At 44.7% G+C, this 21,660-nt stretch overlaps 1 long non-coding RNA gene across 3 annotated transcripts; it reads left to right on the forward strand.

Moving 5' to 3' along the window:
• The first annotated feature begins 1,437 nt into the window (after window positions 1–1,437).
• On the forward strand, window positions 1,438–20,087 carry LOC115339775. 3 transcript variants are annotated; one of them, XR_003922832.1, is made up of 7 exons: window positions 1,438–1,593; window positions 2,693–2,746; window positions 2,878–3,042; window positions 4,173–4,354; window positions 11,093–11,268; window positions 12,805–12,967; window positions 18,002–20,087. It is a non-coding gene; the product is annotated as an uncharacterized LOC115339775 (long non-coding RNA). The 3 variants fall into 3 exon arrangements; XR_003922831.1 differs by having other exon boundaries at window positions 2,693–3,042; XR_003922833.1 differs by having other exon boundaries at window positions 2,693–3,042; window positions 18,542–20,087.
• Window positions 20,088–21,660: the final 1,573 nt, after the last annotated feature.

Raw genomic sequence — 21,660 nt, forward strand, 5'->3', positions numbered from 1 at the left:
TACCTAGCTCAAAAACATAGCACTGTACCAGCTACTAGGAAGACAATTAACTCTATCCCAGCTGAAATCAGGACACTGTGTGATCAAAATTAGGTAAAAGTCTAAGGAAGCACTGAATCAGGGTCTAAAATCTAGGATATCAGTTGTGACATGCTACCTAGTAATCAGCTACAAGGAAATGTATCTTGCTCAGGTTGTATTTCTAGTTAGCACAGAGTGTGAAAATTAAAGAATTAGTATATTTGTGGCAAATAAAATATTATGCTTTCAAGCAAGTGACTGTCCTTATTTAATGCCCTGCTTTGTATCTGGAGTAGCTGCAGAGGTGCATCCTATACATGCTCAGTAGAGCCAGCTGAATTATATGTGCAGAATAATTAATCAGATAAATTCATGTCCATGAATAATCTGCATTCAGATCATGACCCTTACCAAGCCATGCTTTTTCCAGAGCTCCAAGCTTCCAGCTGATGCTGGGAAGAGACAAGAGGAGCACAGAGAAGAGTTCCTCCCATATGCCCTCATTCTGGGAGCAGGGCACGAAAGCCTCAGCCCAGGGGATGTTTCAAACTGGAAAGAAGGATTTTCTGAGCGTGTTGCTGTAGCTGGGGAAGCAGCAGTGTTTTAAGTACTGACAAGGGGGTGGGAAAAGTGTGGCCTTACTGTAGTGAGCCAAGCTGCGAGAGCTATGTGCGACCGGCAGTAAATGCATCTATCGAGCCTTAGCTTTGTCAGCATGGACTCTTCCTGAGTCGTGCTTGCTCTCACTACCATGGACTAAGAGCAGAAGTGCAGTCCCCAGAGCTAAGCTGATGTGTAGCATCTCCCCAAGCCATAGTCACTGACTCACATGTTTGAGGTCTGGGAGAGGTCAGACGAGAGGGACCTGCTCCCAGAGCCTGCCCCCAGCTCAGGGCATTGCTGGTGGCTCTTGTCCCAAAGCCTGGGCTGCAGAGGTAAGCCCATCCAGGCAGTGGACAGTGCTGGAGTTGTGTTAACTTTTGTCTCACAGTTGCTGGACTCTGGGAAATGAAGCGGAGCAGTCTGTCCAGGTGATGTAGGTCCACATATGTTTATTCACCGAAACAGCTGGCTGCTTATCCCAGCACTAACCTGATGGGAAAAACACTAATGAAACAGCTCTCTGCTGATGGCAGCTCTCACTGTGTGAGCTGAACTCATTTTGCACACCGTAGTGCATTACAGAGAAGAGGATAGAACTAAAATAGCGTCAGGATCATGGACAGAAGCTTAGAGAAACGCAGATTAGAGCTACAAGCGGTTGTAAGCCTTGGTAGGTTTTACTCCTCATGCCAAAAATTAGTAGGAAATAAAATAGCCAGAAAGCAACAGGGCTGTGAAGTGTCAGGAGCAAAAACCGAGTCAGAGATTTCCATTTAGCAAATATTATATCTTAATATTAGGTGAGTTTGGTGTTAGTGATTTAAAAGTGAACTTCAGCATTTTTAGTACGAAACATTTACATTTTCCCTCATTTGCTTTCAGGAGTTTCACAGAGCTTTGTACTGCTCTCACACAGAATTGTCTTACAAATTCTGCAATGTTCTTTATTTGCTTCTTGTATTTAAGACGGTAAGTAAAATTTTGTATAACCTGCTACTGTGGGAGTGGGGTTTTCCTGTGGCACATTCCTCAGGTCTTTGGCTCATCTGGGTGAGGGAAAACTTCAGAGGCAACAAGTCCTGGTGTTGCTGTGGCAGGGGCCACAGTTTGTTTAGCTCAGGAGACCTTGATGGTTTGATCCACCAGGTCACCTGAGGAACTGGTCCTCCTGCAAAATGAGTAGGAAAACTCAGTCTTGGGCTGGATTAGGCATAGGGTGTAGTCCTGACTTTGCTGTTCCCCCTCTGGATGAAAGAAGTGCCTCACTTTCTCTGTCTGTAAAATGGAGGACTAGTAATGATGTCTCATTGTAAGAGTTTGCAGAGTGGATGACAAGCTCAAAGCAAAAGTTGTTGTTCTGTAGAAAATGTGTGTGAAGGAAAGTTGGAAGGGTTTCAGCATTCAGCACCGTGTACAGTGAGGTTTATTTGCTGTTTCAGCTTGTTTGTTCTTTCATCAGGCCATTCAACAATAGCTAACGAATGGGGAAGACCTTATAATTTTTTACAGGATATTACTGTTCCTGTGTCTTTGAACCAATTAACTAGCAGCAGGTTTGTGGTACAGAATGCAGCAGTGCTGTGTTCTTCCTCTTGGGGCTTTTATGACTGCTGCAAAAGCAAAAGTGTGACTGAATGGGGCTTTCATTATTTCATTAATTTTTTTTATTTATTTCAGGCTGTTAAAGAATTAACGTGAATAATTTTCCCATTTCACCATCTGCTTTAGACTCCATCTCAAAGGGCTCCCAATGAGCGCAGCACGCAAAACCCTTTAAAAATTATCCTCTCCATATTTCCCACACTCAGCAGTCTGCTAATGTGGCCAATAGATCTAGGTGATGGGCCTGCATGATTTAGAGAGGATCATTAGGGTTATGATGAGCAGCGCAACTGTCTTGTTTATTTACAGTTAGCAATTTCATTGCAGTGCCCTTTGTCTCAGAAAGATTTTTGCATTTAAGCTTTTACAGACAGAGTAGTGCCAGAAACATTCAGCCGGTGAGAATTCCACCTTGGGCTCAGGAGCACAAGCTGCTCCACTGCTTTCCACCTTATTTCCCTTGCAGGTTGGGCTGGAAACACCGAGGAGCTCTGGTGAGCTCTCCATAACTGACATGAGGGTAAGTGCACGTCTCCCACTGGCTTTCAAAGGGTTACTCACAAAGAGTTTACATGTCTTGACTGTCAAGTCTCTGTCTCCATGCATTTCCCACTCCTCCTGTCTCTTGTGTCTAAGGTTTTCTGCTTTCAGTCTTTGTCTCCCAGGGTCGAACTCCACCGAAGCCTCTATTAAACATCCTCACTGTGATGCCTCTCAGTGCGATGCACGAATGCCCACCTTCTCTGCGAGGAGGAGGAGGAAGATTAGAAGGCTAAAGTGTTTAACCTGCCTGTCAAACAAAATTATTCATGGCAGGTGAGTGGCTAAGCAGCATTTTGCAAGGTTCCTGTGAATAATACATAGGATGGTCAGTCTTGGCACGGGAGTATTACCCCAACTGTAGAATAATTCACGTGCCTGAAAGAAAAAAGGTGCATATCTTAATTTTGTTAATTTTCTGTAAGCGATAGGAGCGGAGGGATCCTTTGATGGTTGAGCTTGAATGGTTGCAGCTCTGCCCATTGGGACCATGTATCGGGTCTGACCATGGCTGCTGCCTCAGGCAGGGCGGAGGGGCACAGGCACGCTCAGCTCTGCCCCGCGCAGACCTGATGGGGTCTGAGTCATTGCACGTCCCCCGGCTGTGCCGGCACGTTGGCGTGTGACTATGCCCGCAGTAATGTGTGCAGATAGATTTATTAGTGTGGGTAAAGTTGGATCGTAATGAGGTTACATGGCTCTGGGACTGCACCTAACTCATCTCCTGGCATCATGGGACCAGGGGGGGAGATAAATGTGCAGCTACCCTCATCTCTTCCCTCTAGATTTTGTTTGCAGTTCAGAAGACAGATGGACAGCCATGTACACAAATATACTCAGACTTCTCCCTGAAGAATGATGTCATTCTAGTTTTTTTATATTCAGGGTAAAATATTATAATGGCACCATTTCCTTCCTTCAAGCAAGAAAATAGTTGAGCAGATCTTCTATTCTTATGAAAAGCCTGTGAGTCTATTACTTTGCTGGGAATTGGATTTTTTTTTTTTCTTGAAAGGGGCTGCTTTTCTCACCTAAAAAAATACCATATTTTGGCTGAAATACAATTTTTACATGTTTTGTAATAGAATGCATAAAGGACTCTGAATATTTTCATTTTTGATTATATATCGAAAGTCTTAGCTTTATGTTTTGAACTACTGACATCATATAAATTAAAACAAACAAACAAAACCCCTCCAGCTTTTTATTGTTATAAACTTTTATTTTTACTTGCCCCTTCCTCAGTGAACCTGCATGGGTTTTTTACTCACCCTGGCAATCCACATGATAACAAAAGTGAATACAAGCGTACTTGAAAACCGCATCGTCTGGCACTTCACAAACATGCACACATCCCTCATGGTTTGAAAACTGTATTTTGATTACTGATTTGTTAATGTTAACAGAAATGAGTCACAAAAATCTTGATGCAAACTCTGTAAGTCAAAGAGAGTCTGTCCATTGACTTATTGGATCAAGCATTTGAAGTACAGAAACAAAAGAGATTGAGACACCTGGCTGAGCTGAAGAGATCCCATTTGCAATAGCCATCTATGAGAGGCAGCAGAAGGCTGTGGTGGCTGGACAGGTAAATGGAGTGGGTGGGCAGTATGGCTTTAACATATGGCCACAAGGGCATTGGAGTGAGCCCTTTAATTTCACATTAGGATTCTTCTCGTATTTGTTAGATAGAACAATATTAACCTTTTGAATTTATTTAGAAACTCATTAGTGCTTTTTCTATAGTCCATTCTTTTCCTGATTAGCTCTCCTCATTACAATTCAAATTTCTTTCTGCTACATTTACCACATTGTCCTGCTTTCTCTCATCTCTATTGTTGCTCAGCTTAATTTATTAAAGCAATGAAAAAGGAAGGAGGGATAGTTTGACATAGCAGCCTTCCTAGTCTTTGGTGCTTGGGGAGGAAGAGAGAAGAAGGTAGACACCCATGAGCTTGCCTCTTCCCCCAGGCAGGGTGCCCAGGGTGGGCAGAGCATGGTGGCAGCAGTTTCTATACAAGCGCATGATGAGAACATGGTTCATAGCGGCAGCATCAGATAAAAGACCTTCTGGATCTGCCTTAGTTTCTGCCCAAAGCTGCCAGCAAGGCACTGAAGTGCTGGGTGAAGGCAACTGCCTTCACAGGTGCCTGCAGTGACCCTCGCTTGCTGTGTTGCTTTAGCTTGCAGAGGCTTCACTTTCTCACTTTCTCATTTCAGTTGTTGCTCGATCTCAGTGTTTCTAAATGGAATTCACTCTGAAAGTTCAGTGTCCTCTTCATGTCCTGGAAATGTATGCAACTAATCCCCCTGACTCCTCTGGCATCCTGTTTCTAAGGTTATTTTCAAAACTACGTGTATGCCTTTGGTAACGTTTCTTTTGTGTACTTTTCCTTGGTATCAAGATGGAAGTCTGGGAGTTGCCATAATTGCTGTTGACTTCACACATCTCCAGTGGAATATGAATTCACTTTTTGGTCAGGCTTTTTTAGTAAGAGACCTGAGACTGTCCCTGTTTTGGGGGAATAGGAATGGGGAAATGCTAAGCTTCAGATATACATTTAGACATTTGCTGCCCTGCTTTGCAAAATATTTTCTGTTAGGAACATGGAATTTTTGCTCTTGTTTTTTTTCTTTTAGTACGGTGCTTGTTTCTCAAGAGTGATGCTGCTATAACCCATGTGCTTGTGATTAAAGATGCATATGCTTTTGACAAGAGATGATTAAATACAGCCAGATGATTGTAACCATCCCAGTCATTGTGGTTCTCTGACTATTGGTGTATTTGAACATCTCGCAGATGTGAATGAATGTGTTTTTGCAGCAGCCATCATAAAACAGGGAAGTGCCAGAGTATTTTATTTGAGGCACAGAAGGATTAACTCACTCGGCAAAGGTTATAGAGAGTTTTTGGCAGAGCCACAAAAAGAATCTAAATTTCTGACTTTCTACTCCAATGCCTTAATCATAAAATCATCTTTTCTCTGAATTCTTTTCTGTCTGTGGTAATTATAGTTTTGGCTGGTTTTATGTCCTTTATAAAAACTGTCTTTCACACATCTTATGAAACTAAAAAAAAAAGAAGATAAAACAATCATAATTTTCTGAGTATATAATTCTGGACTCCAGCAGAGGCCTAAAACAAGTAAGGTAATTATTCCACTCAGTTCAGCACCATTTGGAGAATTAGACTATTTTGTGAATTGTAGTTTTAAAATAAGACACACGAACTGGAAAAAGTTCAATGAGCAACATGTAAAATAAAATAAATGCTTGCAAATACCAGCTGAAAGTGACAAGGAGCTGTAAGCCTCTGGTGTGAAGGGGATTGGAGGAAGACAGGGAAGATCGATGATGTTGAGGGAAGGTTAAAAAAAAACAAAGAAAGATTTTATTATTTCCTTTAGGTTATGGGGAAAATGCCAGGGCATACTTTCAGGGCTAAACTAATTCCTGGTGCAAGCTAAAGAAAAAAAGACTTTCCCCAAGGATGAGTTTGGCCCGTGGGCAATCACAGGAGGTCAGTCAGGGGAAGCTGCCAAGAGGAGGTGGAGCCAGCATTAGTAGCACTGTTAAAGTCTAGACTAGACGTGCATTTCTTAGTGATGGTTAATTAACTTGTTCCTGGCAACCAGCCACCGGGGCAGGAGGTGGACTTGATTTGCAAGTTGTGATTGCCAAGAAAGTCACCCATAATTGCCTGTGATCTTGTGGCTTTCTGATTTTCACCTTGGTCCTGTGTTCCCCTGTAAATGATTTTTGGGTTTTTTTGGGGGGGGGGTTGTGGGTTTTTGTTTGGGTTTTTTTGGTTTTGTTTTTTTTTTTTTTTCCTCGTCTCTCCACAGTTTCTTTGCGTCATATAACACCATTTTCATGCTTATTGCTACTGATGTGAGTGAACCTCTGCCATGGTCTGATTTTGGGTGCCAATACCCACGGTGACTGGAGAACATCAGCTGTTCCCATAGGTAAGAAGATCAAAGTTACCTATGGTTGCAGAGGCGGTTCAGGACCGTTACCTGTGGCTGAGAAGAGCACAGTGCACTTGTATGTGGGTTGCAGGACACCCTTATAGTATTTATTTCTAGTTCTAGATAGCTTCTAGGTCCTAACAGTCCCACAGGATTGGTTTCCACTCCCTTTCCCCAGGCAACTCTTCCCTTTGGTTGCAGTTCCAGTTTTTATTCTTGTCGTAGTTTAAGTCCAGCTGGTAACAAAGCACCACGCAGCCGCTCACTCACTCCTTCCCCGCCCCAGTGGGATGGGAAGGAGACAATATAAAGAAAAGCTCATGGGTTGAGACAAGGACAGGGAGGGATCACTCACCACTTATGGTCATGGGCAAAACAGGCTCGACTTGGGGAAGAAACAAAATCAATTTAATTTACTACAAATCAAATAAAAACAGGATAATAAGAAGTAAAACCAAACCTTAGAACACCTTCCCTCACCCCTCCCTCCTTCCCAGCTCAACCCCACTCCCAGTTCTCTCTCCCTCCTCCCCCCCACAGTGCAGGGGGATGGGGAATGGGGGTTGGGGTCAGCTCACCACACGTTGTCTCTGCCGCTCCTTCCTCCTCAGGGGGAGGACTCCTCACTCGTCCCCTGCTCCACCGTGGGGTCCCTCCCATGGGAGACAGCTCTCCATGAACTTCTCTGGCATGGGTCCTTCCCACGGGCTGCAGTCCTTCAGTCACAGACTGCTCCAGCACGGGCTTTCCCATGGTGTCACGGCCATCTTGGGGGGCATCCCCCTGCTCCGGCGTGGGCTCCTCCCCGGGCTGCAGGTGGACATCTGCTCCCCTGCTCACCTCCACGGGCTGGGGGGGGACAGCCTGCCATCTCACCACGGGCTGCAGGGGCATCCACCTCCTCCAGCGCACCTCCTCCCCTCCTTCGTCATTGACCTCGGTATCTGCAGAGGTGTTCCTCTCACATTCCAATCTCCTCCCCGCTGCAGGTTCCCCTTCTTAAATATGTTCTCCCAGAGGCACTACCACCATCGCTGATGAGCTCGGCCTTGGCCGGAGGTGGGTCTGACTTGGAGCCGGGGAAGCTTCTAGCAGCTTCTCACAGGAGCCACTCATGCAGCCCCTGCCCTGCTACCAAAACCCAGCCACACAAACCCAAAACAATTCTGTAATCTCTCAACGCCCTCTGTTGTATAGGAAGCAACATCACTGAGACGCTACTTGGTTGTCTGGGGATGACACAGGGGTTGCCAAACAGGACCAGCATCGCTGGAGGATGAGGTTTTGCCCACACAACCCTCCTGCCCATGGTGGTGTGTCAAACTGCAGATTGGACAGAGCAGAAGGAATAACGTAGGCTTGGAGTCCCCACGTAGAAGGAACCAGCCAAAGGCTGAAATTATCTTCTGTTTAATTAGAGGTGTGAGTGCAGGTAACAGAAAGTGGGTTGACTGCACAATGCACGTGTAATTCCAAGCCAGAAGCTGAAGATCAGGAGGAAAGAAGATTTGGGTTTATTCCTCTGTGTTCCCAGAGGCAGGAAAGCGGTGGAAGTTGCCATGCTGCAAGTTTCCAGTTGGCCAACCTTGGACTGTTTCTTACTTTTAAATGAAGCAAATCAGGAAGGAGGGAAAATGTAATAGTCTTAATTGATTTTTTACTATTTCCTGTATACAGAAGTGAAATACAAGGCTGAGAAAGCTTGAATGCCTAAGTGGATCCTTCTAGCAGCAGATTTACCACTGGTAGGAAAGAAATTATATGAGCAGGATCTCAAGGGTCTTAATGCTGGGGGGCTTTCAAGGAGAGAGGTTGCTGGATCCATGGTGAAATTGTTGGGTTTGGGGCATTTTGGGGGAGGATGTTGCATTTTGATGGAGGAGGGCCCACTGTCTAAAGAGAGACTGTTATCAAATCTGTGAGACAGGAGCAGTTGCAGATGCAGGAAGAGACTGAGGCGAGTGGGTTGTTGCTGAACTGGAGAGGAATAAAAGCAAGAGAATGACATTAGCATATAATTTCTGGCAGTTGTTACAGCGCATAATAATTTCAATTTAAATGCTTCTCATTTCATTTACTTTGTGCTTTATTAAGGCTCCAAACCTATATTTAATGGTGGGAATATCACTTTTTGCTTCCCTAATTCTATGCCTGCAATTGATCTACATAACCTGCTAGATCTCCACTTGGATTTCTGAAGCATGTGAGGGCTCTCGCTGTGTCCTGAGAGACACAAAATTATAACTCAAGCCCTCTCTTATGGTGCATGTGTTATTTTGGTCCTTCGCTTCCTTGTGGTATGAGCAGAGTAACAAGAGTGAAAAATACTGTTTTCATTGCATCTCAGATATTTGTGTCATGTTTCTAGGGGTGTTTCCAGCACACTGGGCAGGTTTCCACTCGAACCCCTCTCAATTTCTTTTCCTTTTCATGGCAAGTTCTAGGTCCAGGGCTAAGGCCACCTTGCTGCATGGACTCTCTTACAAGGGACCTGGGACCTGTAGCACCATGGCAGTCCAGCCAAGCAGACAGCTTTAAGGAGTGACTCCTTGGCATTTCTGAGACTCTTGCTGGGTAGAAAAGGTCTAGCTCTAACTATGGTTTGGCAAGTCTTTCCCACTGGTTAGTACCTTTTGAGCTTACAGGTTGTGTTAGGACAGTATCCAGTCCTAACACAGTCCAGTTAGTTCAGCTGTGTATATAACCACCTTGAGGAGTTCTGCTCCTGGTGAGCTTAATTGCTGTGACTTTCATGTTACAAAAAAAAAAGAAAGTATGTATTTTATGTTTTAAAAAAGTATATATCCAATTGATTGTTTTACAAAGAGTTTTCATAAAGATTGACATTGGGGAAATGCTTCCCTCGGCAAATTTTCTTTAAATCTATAGGCTACTCACGTTTCACATAGTCTGGACATTTCCACCCTTGATGCATTGTTTGGTGCCAACTTCTCCTTTAATTTTTCTGTCTGTAGTTGTGCCGTAGATCTTTTCCAGAATGTTTTTTTCCGATGTGACTCATCCAGCTTCCTAAGAGAAAGTGCAGCTTATTCAAACTATTCTAAATCTATTTATCCAGGCAAATATTTGGACATGTAAAACAGTAGTAAAGTGCTACGATGTCTATCAGGGCAGGAGAGCACACAAAATGTTTGAAATTGTAAGTCTCTCCCTGGTGTGTTTTATCTGGAGGTACTAATTGGCAAAGTGCAATGTAGAAATTTGATTCATACACATACACATGCACACACAGTGAGTGAAAGTTCTGTACGTGTTTGAGCTCCATTTTTTCAGCACTAAATTTAGTTTGCACAGGCTCACTGCTTTATCAGATGCTTTACCATGAAGGGACTTTGAGGTTAGGTAGCTGCATGTAGAACTTTCTCCTCCGTGTCACTGGTTCAGTGTTTAAAAGCCAAGAGTTGTCATGAGCTGATGGTTGTGTAATAGATTCCTCAAAAGCAACTGGTATCACAGTCGAATGTTTCAAGTTCTTACATTTTATCCAGAATAGATTGGGTGACTGAAACTTACCCTTGAAGAGGATTTCTCATGCAGCTGCTGATCAGTCTTGCTCCTTAGCATGACTGAAAAGCCCTTAGAGCAGGTGTTGCCACTGTGCTTGAGCCCTTCTTGCAGCAGGACAGGCATTGTGCCTGCAAGAGAAAGATCTGGGAAGAGGCAAGGATTTTGGGGCTGGTCAGAAATTCCAGTTTAAATTTTGTTCAAGTTCAGTTCAATAGTTCTTGACAATTTCACGCTCTCATCATGGAAGAGACTTCAAGAGAGGCTCCTCCTGACCCCAGAGGAAGACTGGCCTTTCTTTTCTGGAGACTTGTCCCTCAACTGTTGACATAGGCTACTAAAGCCCACATGGGGCGATGGGAGGTATAAATTGCTATACAAGCAGTTAGGAATTTGGCAATATTTCCTTGCTTCCAGGGCTACAGATTTGAAAGACTGGGGTTTGTTCTCCTTTTTTTGGCTTTAAACTTTTGGCTGCCTGAATTAGTGTGTTTCTTATTGATTCTGTAATGAAGACAGAGGCCTGAATTCATATGTTGCTTTTTATTTGCATTTTTACTACAGTTAGTCTCATTTCCTCATTGCTGAAGGCCATTAGTGAGGAGCTGGATGACTTGTCTAGGTTTCTGCTTTTTGTAGTTTTCCGAAGCTCTGTACATAATAAATCAGGCACCCTTTTTTGCTTCTGCAATTAACTAATCCACAATGTAACAGAAGGAGTAGAATTGATTGAATACATCAAGTTTTAAGCTTAAGAAAAAAATGCAACAAAATAAAGAAACACAGTTGTGGTGAAACTTTTCAAAATTGTTGTCCTCATTCTTACACAGATCTAGCCATGAAATTAGGATAAATAAAAGATTTTGCCACTGTGTCATCCTCCAGTTGATCCTAACCTGTGCTTGAAATGAACTTTTGATGTGACACATTCATCTCAGCAGCACTCATGGCTTCATCTTTCTGTTCGTCTCACCTACAGATGACAATTCTCTTTGCTTCCCTTAAGGTAAGATGTAGTCCAGCAGCAAAACCAGCAGACACATTGTCTGGCATGGATATCTTGATGTGCTAGTTATGGTTTTTCCACAGCAAGACCTTGTAATTTTTTCCTTTATGAAGACCTCTCATTCTCATTGCTTTACCCTCTTTCACTGAAAAAGGAAGACTGAAGCAAAGGAAGGTTGAAGAACCTTTCTCAGAAACCTCTCTGAAGTTGCTGACTGGCACTGAGCCATGACAGTTAGTCAAATCCACATTAAGCTGCATTTCAACAAGAGACTGTTTGAGCTCAGTTTGACCTCTTTTATTAAATAAGAATTTGAAAGTCCTCTCTTGCATAATGGGCTGTGTTGGCACAGCATCATGAAAGCAAAGTTGGATACTGGGTTCCCTCTGTACCAGCAAAGTATTCCTAGGTCAGAAGCTACTTCTGCTAAACTAAAACCTGGGTTTTTTTAAATATGCTTGCCATTTATATGGTTAAAATAGTTTCCTTCCTTGTGATATTTTACCCCATGAACTTCCCCTTTTTTGTATAGAAAGCCATGGGTTACTTAGTGTGTAGTTTGTGCTCTCAGGTCCTTCTGTTCCTTGCTGACATGCTCAAACCTGAATTCCTTCTGCAGTTCAGACTTACCGAGCTTTTGCAGTTCTGCTTTGCAAAGGTATGCTACAGAGACACTCTGCTCACACCCTCAAGCTTGTAAACTCCTTGAAATCAACCCCTGCAGAAGAGTGAAACCTGCATGGAAAGAGTGAGGTTCACATCAGCTTCCATGTTCTTTTTTGCAGGGGCCCTTCAGTGGATACTGCCTGTCACAGAAAGCTGTTTGGATACATCACCTTCTCCAAGGGAGAAGTTACCCTCTAGGATTAGGTGCTAGAGGCAGGTTCTTTAGTGTTCCTGCACACTGGCTAGAGTGAACTGATGGAACGAGAGATTTTATATTTCTTTAGAAAGAGACAACTTAGATAAGTTCATATGGGCAAATTGCACAATAGTAACTGCATTAACTGCAGTTATTTTTGTGCAACATTGTTCTTCCTAAAGACAAGTTACTGAGTGCTAGAATCTTCCTTTCCTCCAAACGGAGAAAGAGCATTGGGAGTTCCAGCTCTGTGTAATTGTTTCCCAACTCCCATGTACACCTGCAAAATATTGCCTGCAGCAGAACATTGGACATCATTAAAAGAATATTTTTTTTTTCAGAGATAAAAGATTTTATACCTCTTTGGTGAATGTAAAAATATTAGTTGAATAAAGTACTAATTGTCAGTAGAACAAATGTAGCTTAAAAAGTATGCAAAGATGCTGGAATTTACAAATTAGCTGGTAATGTAGGAATATAAAGCACTAAAAATACTTAATTAAAACATACACATTTGAGAAGGAAAAAATTTGTAATTTGAATTTTTCTTCATTTTAATAGATATTTCCTCAACTTCATTGAGCCTTATTGCTTTGTATTGCAAATAGCTCATGTGTACTGTATTTTTCATTTATTAAGCAATGCTGTATTTGCTGTTTGTTTGCTACTCTCAGAACCTGCTTCCTAGGCTTAAGTGAAGAGCAGCTTCCACTGAAGGTGTGTATAGAAGCTGGGGGCTGTTTCACACCTATGAACATGACGAACATTGCAGTGAGGACTATACGTGTTCTGGTGTTCAAACCCAAAGTAGGAAACAACTACTCAGGGAAAGTGAAGGTAAGTTTTGTGTGGTTGTGACAATGAAAACCAAGCAATGACTTCAGCACTTAACACCTAAAAAGGTTAGGACAAGAGACACACTAAATTTTTCCTCTGGACTGCACCTACGTTAATCCCTGTGGTGCACTGCTGCAGGTCTTCGGGTACTCAACGTCTTGACATCTGGCCTTGCACCACCGGCCCTGCAGATGTAACACAGACAGGAGAGCTGCCCTCTGTAGTCTCTGATGAGGAAACCATTTATTTTTACTGGTAAGAGCAAGCTCTTTCTTAAACTCTCACAGCCTGGGTCAGGAAAGCATAAGAGACTGTTTCCTTGGGAGCTGGTTTGCCTTCTCTTCTGAGAATTAGCTAGGCATTAGTCATAGCTTTGCTTGGACCTCTCTTTGCCCTTTCCAAATAAATGGCTTTGGAAGAGGAGGGCAGGGCTGTGAGTCTGGGAAGGGATGAGGCACCCTCCAGCCAACCTCTGCTTGGTATGACTGATTTACAGAGCTGGAAGGAAGCTCTGGGGAAGTCATCTACCACTGCTAAGTGGCAGGTCAGTTTATCTCATTTCAGCCTGGGACTTCTGGGTGATGGTCATGGATGAGGCTTGCTCCCTGGATGTTCCAGCAGCCTGTGGAGGCTGTGTCAGAGGGGAGCAGAGGCACGCTTTCATGTGCAGGCTAGAGAGAGATTGTTCTCTCCATCCCATCTCATCAGTTTGTTAGGAAGCATTCATTAAAAAACATCATGCTTGTGAGACAGAGTTTTTTTATGCTTCTCTCCTCATTCTGAAAGACATGTTAGAAATCCTGCTTAAGCAGGAGATGAAAAGGCCCTGTATCTTATCTTATAATCAGTAGAGAAGGTCAAAAGGCCATAGCCTCTTCCACATCAGAGCAGTGCTATTGGCAGGATGGGGGACCTTACCTGATCTCTTACCATGGTGATGGAACTGCAGAAGGAATGATGGACAGTGTGAATGTAATCCTTCCTGATAAAAATTTCTGGTTTTGTCTGGATGTTTTACTAATGAAAGGAGAACTTACATGAACCTATGGAAACCAGTGGGAGTTTTTTGCTATTGACTTAGGCCAGGAGTTCACTCTATGATTCTTCAGTTACTTTTCTGGTTTTCACTGTCTTTTCCACCTGTTTTCACTGACTATCTTCTCCATGCACTATTTTTACTTTGGATAGAAAATATTTGCTGCTGCCAGGTCCAAAGCAGCTAGGGACTCCTCCAAGGTACTCTGCCCATCAGAGAGGTTTATTTCAGAGATACTTGAATAATGGGAACTCTTAAGGTATTTGTTCCCCACCCTTTCTTTACCAGATTTCCAACATATGTGCTGGGTTTCTGAGTTAGTCACGTGGAGCTGATGGATGTCTGGCTTTTATTTCTGTGCACATCTGCTTTTGAAAACTGCATTAGAACAGTCTCTACAAAAGCAATGCTGCATTTCACTCTTGGAGTAATAGAGGAGGTTCCAGTCCCAAAGCTCAGACCCAGGACTGGGCTGACCTCTGCTTAGAGTGTGGATTGAGGCTTCCACTGCCAGTCCATCTCCCATTTGGCCCTACACATCTGGAAAAGGGGAGGAAGGCATGTTGAAAAGAAATAACACAATAACATCTTCCTAGTGACCTGCCATTAACCTCCATGTCTTTGGTAGCCTAAGGCAATGTTGCACACGAAAAAAAATCAGCAAATACTTTTTCAAAGGCAGTCAAATGCTGTTGTTCTTTATTGGCTCAGATCTTTGTTGCCTGGGGCTATCTGAATCACTCTTCTTGCTAAAGTGTAAGGATGCTTTTCTTTCTTTTAGTGTGAGAAACTTACACATATAAGACTCATGCATGAAGGACCAAAAGGCATTTAGTTTGGCTGCACAGTAAAATAGTTTGGTGTTTTCATTGCTGCATTACTTTATGCTGGTTGTTACAAACCAGCTTCATCACAGCTACTGCTGCTGCTAAAAATCTGTGCCTGGGTCTCTGCACACTAACACATACTGCAAAATGTACAGTTTGCACCAATTGTTGCTGTGTGCTTGTAACAGCCGGCACTTAAAATTTTCTCTCTTCTCCAATTCATGTTACTAAATTTGTATCGTGTGGGTGTTTGTCTGTATTATCCTATTTTAGTGACTTTGAAAACATCTAACAGGGCAACAGGAAGCATCATGGATGCAATAAGGAGAGATGAGATGCTTGGGGAGCACGGTTAGAGGCACAGCAAAATAAACATCAAAGTGGAGTGGGATTGAGTAATGGGTCCCCCGTTGGCCTGCCCTCCTGGCAGGCAGGGCAGGAATCTTTCTTTACTGACCCAGCTAAGATGCATTCCTCTGCAAGACTGACTGTGCTGGCTCAATATGTCACAGTCCTCTCCCATTCTCTGAAATAGGCTTGGTTATTTTGCATGTGTGTAGCTAGTGAGGGTTAAGTGTTATAGTAAGACAAGGTTTGTAGGGGGAGATAAAACCTTTTATTAGATGAAGAGATATGGCCAGGGAAAAAGAAAATGCGTTTATTTGGGTGTATAAGCCTATCCCTGTTGCAAGCAGCAGGCTATCCTCCAGGACATGCCTATCCTTCACATGGAGGTTCTGAGAGATTGACAGGTAACAACAGCAGCCAGATTGGTGAAAGTTTCTGTAGATTTACTGTCAATAGCATCTAGCTCATTTCCCTGAGAATGTTTTTCCTTAACTCTTTTTTTCACTTCAGCCTTAAAAATGGTTGGAAAATTAGATTTTATTGATGGAAGAATTGCACATAAGCCTTTGCTTTCACCTACGTTTTCAATGGAAATAAGTCTGCTGCAACCTAACTTCTTTTTCTGGTGGTGCTAATCCTTTTTGGCTTGGTTACTCAATGCAAACTGAAAAATAACAACAATTTCATGAAAACTGGGGACTGTCCCTGAACATGTCCTTTTGTAGAAAATACCTCTTTTCTTGGGGGAGGGAAACATTTCACTGGAAAACTTTCAGCCTGTCTCGATTTGATTTTTGCCTTTTCTACATTTTGGCTCTGGTTTCACATCAAATCACTCAGTTTTGTCTGTGCCCCCTTCCTCCCCATCTGATGCACTCTAATGGGAAATAAATCTCCAGTCTCTTTTCTATTCCTTACCATCCCGTAAGTCTTCTGCTCTCACTGAATGACTGAGATCATATATCTCCTTTTATAAAACACTAAAAGTACCATTTATATTTTTTTCCCAGAATCCCTTTTGACTGGTGTCAGATACAGAAACACTAACAAAATAAACCTCAAGGATAAAAAAGTCATTGTGGTTCTATCTGCAGTAAAGATAAGATCCTTTTTCAATGGAGATGGATGCTCTGGCTTCTCTCCCCACTCCAGCCACTTTTCTGTCTTCCTCCCAAGCCAGAGCAGTCTTGCCCTGTGTACAATGGGACAGAGGTTGGCTCTTGTGTGGGCAGTGGTCACACCACACCACACTACATGTCGTGTTTCCCTCTGCTGTGTTTTCTAATCCAAGCTTTTCCCTAAGCAAGTGGATCTGGGTAACCTGAGTTTCACGCTCCATGATATGCCTTGGACCATGGCTTTCTTGGAGCATAGCAAGCCCTTGCCCAATATCAGGAGATACGTTGGTGCTTGGTGGGATTGGAGTTTTGCAGTGGTTTCCAAATCGCATCTGCCCTGTTCTGTGTCAGCCTGCCAGGGACCTGTGAGTTGGGCTGGTGCTCTCCAGCAACCACCAGGGTTGTCACCACCCTGCATGCAGCAGCATCCAGACATCCCATTGCCTAATTGGAGCAGCATGATCTGCTTTAGTCACCCGATCAATATGCTCAGAATTGCTGTTTTGGGGAGCTTAGGTTCCTAATTGTTGAGTTGCTGTAGGTAACTGCCCATATCTGAGCTAAGTGTCTAATGCAGGTTAAAGCTCAGGCTATGAAGTTCTTCTTCTTCCCAGTGAGTATGTCTCCTGTTGGCACACTCTATGGAAGCCATGCCAGCTTGTGGTGGGGTGGGCCAGGGTCACGGTCCCCATGTCATGTGCAGCCAGTAATCAGATGCAGTTCTGAGTACACACAAGGAGTAGGAAGGTGTTGTTTCTTCATTAACCCCTTTTCAGTGCAGAACTGTGCTTGAAATCATCTTCCTTGCTTGCATCTCCCACAGGAGAATGAACTCCCAAGCAACGCAGTGTGAGTTCAGCTGGGGCTGAACCCAAGTGTCATGAACCCAAGTGCCTCATGCTGGCTCCCGAAAGCACCTTGGTTGTATCAACCAGATCTAGTTTCAGTGCAGAGTGCAGCCTTGGAGAGTTAAGCCACTGTTGGTGTTCAATTGCTGGTGAGCAATCCTTCCTCTAAGGAAAGGCATCACAACCTTCAGAGCTACCGTTCGGCAGCAGCAACACTCCCAGCTTTCCAATGGATCTGGTTCATTTTCATCTGTCCTAAGCACATCTATCTGCTACCAGAGGCACTGAGCTGCACTGCTAGCATGGGGAATGAATTGCAAAGGGAAAGAGAAAAAAGCATTCAATTCCTGTCAGGTAGATGAAAATTTAGTTTTCCTCCTCCTTCCTCCTGCCTCCTGGAGAACGTACCGTATGTAGAAGGTGACCTTTTGTCTCCTTCCTCCCCACTCGAGCTGAGAGAGATTCGGCTGACACATCCGATGACAGATAGATACCAGCATGAGCAAATTGTGCTTGAACTTGCTCCAGAGAAAATTGTTACAAGGCGCGCACAGGCTCGGCTGCATTAGGGAGAGCACAGATCATAGTCAAATGTTTGTGCCATTTGCAAACGCCACTGTGAGGGGACGTGGAGGGATGAACAGATGAGTGTTTTGAACTCTAAAGATTACTGTAGAGAACATGAAATAGGGCTCTGTGTTTGACTTTTGAAGTATATTCTCCATTTTGGGAAAGTTTACATGAAATCAGATTAATCCCTACCACCTGGATTCTTTTTCTTTCATCTTCTGGTTTTGTTTTTGTTTTTATTTTATTTTAGAGTTGATTTCTTGCCTTTTTTTTTTTTTTCCCCACAGGAAGTCCCTGAATTCTTGATGTCCACCAAAGCTTTGGTTAATGTGTATGCTGAGTCTTCATGGTATGAGTAGAAATTAGGGAGAATAGATACGAAAGCATTTTAAAGCTGTAGAAACTGTTTATGAGAATAAAACCCTGATCACGAATCTCAGATGCAAAAAAAAAAAATTAAATGCAAGAACTTTGAAAGCATATCCTTGGCTGTCCAAATACCAATTCCAGGCTGATCTGCAGGAAAGGCCCCTGTAATTCATTAACTCATCAACTCATCACAATTTAATGAAGAACTGTGTGTTCTGGCTACCTCCATCACTCTGCCACCCGGGTCTGAACAAACTCACTGTCTTCCTGAAGACACACAAACATGAACCCTGCTAAGCTCTGCTTTCAGGGCAGCAGGGACTTCCTTCCAGGCATCTTATTTTAAGATGTGAAGAATATTTGGGGATTAAATGGATACCATATTAATGATATATCTCTTTCTCTCTCTCTCTCAATCTGTCATGGTGATATCATGCCTCTCCATCCTCTGACCTTAGAAAGACACTCATTTATGGGACTGCCTAATGCTCAGCCATCCTTCAGGATGTTCAGAGATGCAGATTCACTCCCTCCACCAGGCACCTATTGAATCTGTTCAGGCCGTGCCTATTAAAAAACTGGACTCTGCAGCCAAGAGAACAGTGAGAGATGGATGGTGCTGGCGTGCATCCACTTCAGAGGACAGAGGCAGATCAGCCTGCCATGGACAGAGACAGACTAATGAAACCTGCAGGACTGGCATGCAATTACCTTGTTTGCCAAACTCATTATAGAGAAGTCGCATATTTCCAGTATGCTGCCCCTGGCCTCAGAGACAAAGCTGCCAGCTGGATTATGAATAGTTCTGGTCCATATTCAGGTAGGGCTGGAGCAGGTGTAGTTTTGATGAAGTTGGTTTGCTTGGCCCAGCTGAGACCAGGGTCTGGTCCCTCACATTGTCGCTCCATCCCCAGGATCACTCAGGGTGGCCTCAGGACCACTGAGTTACACAAGAGCACATTGACCCTTGATGTGCTGCTCCAAAGCCTCTTAGAGCAACACACTGCAGTAGCGTCATCACCCCTGTGCACATGCCTCATAGTTTGAACCTTGCTGATTCTCAAAAAACACAATGTACAAGTGTGGGAGCCTGAGCCAAATCTGGTCTTACAATGTTAGCTGAAAACCAGCAAAATCCTTAGCATGAAAAAAACCCTTCTGTCTCAACAAAGAAATGCAGTGGTATTTTGATTACTTGGGGAAATGCCTGTATTTCAGATAGCAGATACTATTTTGGCCTTGGCACGTTGGTCAAAGTCCCGTTACAATTTCTCAGAGAGGTGCTGGGCCGTGGCTTAAGGCAGAATCCAGGTAAAAAAACCCTTTGTAAGAACTGACATAAAGAGCTGTAATAAAGGAACTGTTGGTAGTGCCAAACAGTAAGTTTCCAAGCCCCAGGACCATGGATGGCTTCATCTTCCTGAGTGCCATCTACTGGCATTTACCCATTAACTCCTTACCCACAAGTGTGCAGGTCCTTGTCCCCTGGTGTCCCCTCAGCAGCTCCAGCTGCTCACAGCAGCCTCTGGCCAGGTTGCCTCCACGGTGGTGTGGGCTCGCCTACCCTGACCCACCGCCCTTTGGTGGGTGGGACGCAGGATTTAAGGTGAGCATCGCAGCCTGGCTCTGGCGAGGGGAATGCAGCTCTGAAGGTGATGTGCATGGACTTGTCTTATTAGCAGCAGCCTTGGGATTGCCATTGCTGAGATGGTCCCAGCCACTGCTCGTTCACAGGCTCCAGACAGCAGCCTGGAGCCTGAGCAAGCAGCCTGGGGAGCTGTATCGGAGACAGCAAAATGCACTGAGACATGTATTATGGCCATGAAGGCTTGTTTGTTGGACTTGCCCCCGTGATGGGCTGTTATGGGAAATGACACATTGATGTTGAAAGCCTTAAATGTTCCTTGGGCATATTGACAAAAACTGCATGCTTCTCCTTAGGCTGCTGAAGCAACAGGGAAGATAACATTTCCTTTCAGCTAATAAAACCCGATTTTAGTTGTTTCTGTTTTGTTTTCTTTTGCCACTGCTGCTGCTGTGGAAAAACAACCCATCCTCCTGGGAGTGCATCAGTGGGCTGCAGGCGTGTTTCCCATCATCTCACGATATCCTCAGGGCTTTCCTGGATGCATCCTACCTCACTTCACCCTTGCTATGGTTTTGATGCTGGTGTCACATGCTTATTGTTCTTTATCAGTCAGGTAGGTTGTTGTCACCTGGCACCTGACCTGCTTCAGGTGAGGACAGGAACTCCAGCCAGGAATGACGGTGACCCAAAAGTCAGCATCAGCTCCTTGCACCCAGCAAGGCTCAGGCACTCTCAGGCAACCTCCTGACCAGCTTCTTTCATGTCCACCACTTAATGCCATGTTTATCTTCCAGTTCAGATGAAACCACAGCAGGACACTACAGGTTTCATTATTCAGATGTAAAAGGCAGACACCAGAGCTCTCTGCAGAATCTCAGCATGTAACTTCAGGGGAAAAAATTGGCCTTGTCTTCCCATTTTACTCCTCAAAAGAGGTAACAGCCCAATGTAACACATACATAACTTCAAGGGACCCTATACAAGTGTGAGAGCCTGGAGGAGTTAATGTCTCCAACACTGTGGCGGGGCCAGCTGTGCAGAACAAGGGACCCTGAAGAGCCGGTGAAAAGCAGCCGCTCGGCCCCGGCCATCAGCAGCAGCAGGAGGAGGAGGAGGCGGCGGAGGCCGGGCCGGAGGACGCCCAGCTCCGCGTTCGGGTTCGGGTGCGCCGAGCGGGGCCGCTCCCCGGGGGCGGCCGGAGAGCAGAGAACGGGCACGGGGGGAGAAGGGGCTCCCCGAAGGGCCCCCAAGGCCGCCGACCCGCGCCCCGAAGGGTCCGAGAGCACACACCGCGCGTGACACCTCATTAGCCTAATGAGCGCGAGTGCCCGCCCGAGGGGGGGGGCAGGGAGGCCGTAAAAGGGCGGGAAGTGAAGCCCCGCGCGTGCGCGCCCTCGGGAAGGGGGCCCTCGGGCTGAGGGGAGCCGGAGCCCTTTTCCAGAACCCCCCCAGCTCATCCCTTCGGACACAAACCGCTGACCCAGCCGCTCCCGGGCTCCGCTGGGAGAAGAGGCCGGGAAAGCAAAGGGTCCGCTCGGAACTCCTGACCCGACGCGGGGGCTCGGCTCGCCTTCTCCCCCGAACCGATGTGTAGATGTGTATGGTTTCCACGGGTTACTGAGGGGGTTCCGTGCCAATTCCTGCTGTGAGAAACGCCTCCCAGGTTCAGGCTGCTTCTGCCAGGAGTGAAACGTTCAACTGATCGTTTGGTGTCACTTCACCTTAATTTAGCCCGAGGGAATTCTGAACTCACCGGGACCCCTCCCTGGTCTGGCCAGCCCGGGTGGTGACAACATGTAATACTGGGAATCAAAGCTGTCTCTAGATATTTGGAAATGCCTCACTTAATGTTATGTGCATAACTTTAAATTAGCTTATACAGTTACACATATATGTGGCAACACAGATTTTTCTGCTGAAGTTTTGTTTTGCTCAGTGCTTGGGCAGCCCTGCAGTGTTTCACCCTATTCTTCTTGGCTCCTTTTTCAC

Source organism: Aquila chrysaetos, chromosome 3, assembly GCF_900496995.4.
Source record: "Aquila chrysaetos chrysaetos chromosome 3, bAquChr1.4, whole genome shotgun sequence".
NCBI lineage: Eukaryota > Metazoa > Chordata > Aves > Accipitriformes > Accipitridae > Aquila > Aquila chrysaetos.